The sequence below is a fragment of the Penaeus monodon genome, chromosome 28, assembly GCF_015228065.2.
Source record: "Penaeus monodon isolate SGIC_2016 chromosome 28, NSTDA_Pmon_1, whole genome shotgun sequence".
Classification (NCBI taxonomy): domain Eukaryota; kingdom Metazoa; phylum Arthropoda; class Malacostraca; order Decapoda; family Penaeidae; genus Penaeus; species Penaeus monodon.
The window spans coordinates 30,771,473-30,771,765 of NC_051413.1; the positions used below are offsets into that span (position 1 = coordinate 30,771,473).

Genomic DNA, 293 nt, shown 5'->3' on the forward strand with positions numbered 1-293 from the left:
TGGTATTACTGACTGATATTATCTACAGGTATAAATCAATAGTATTATTTACTGGTATGATTTACAGGTATAATTCGCTAATAATTCTCCGGTGCTATTCAAATGGCATAAATCAATGGTATCGTTCAAAGGCATTATGCATTGGTATTATCTATTGGTATAAGTCACTAGTGTTATTAAGCTGGTATAATGCACTCGTATTATTGATTGGTATTGCTAACTTTCATTATCCAACCAGTGTTATTCACAAGTACAATGAACTAGTACTCTTTACCGGCATTATCCACTGACAT

The 293-nt window shown here is 32.4% G+C and overlaps 1 protein-coding gene across 1 annotated transcript in view; it reads left to right on the plus strand.

Moving 5' to 3' along the window:
• Positions 1-293, plus strand: part of LOC119591488 (trypsin-1-like) — a gene marked incomplete in the record, with an annotated part of 14,969 nt that overhangs the window by 10,250 nt on the left and 4,426 nt on the right.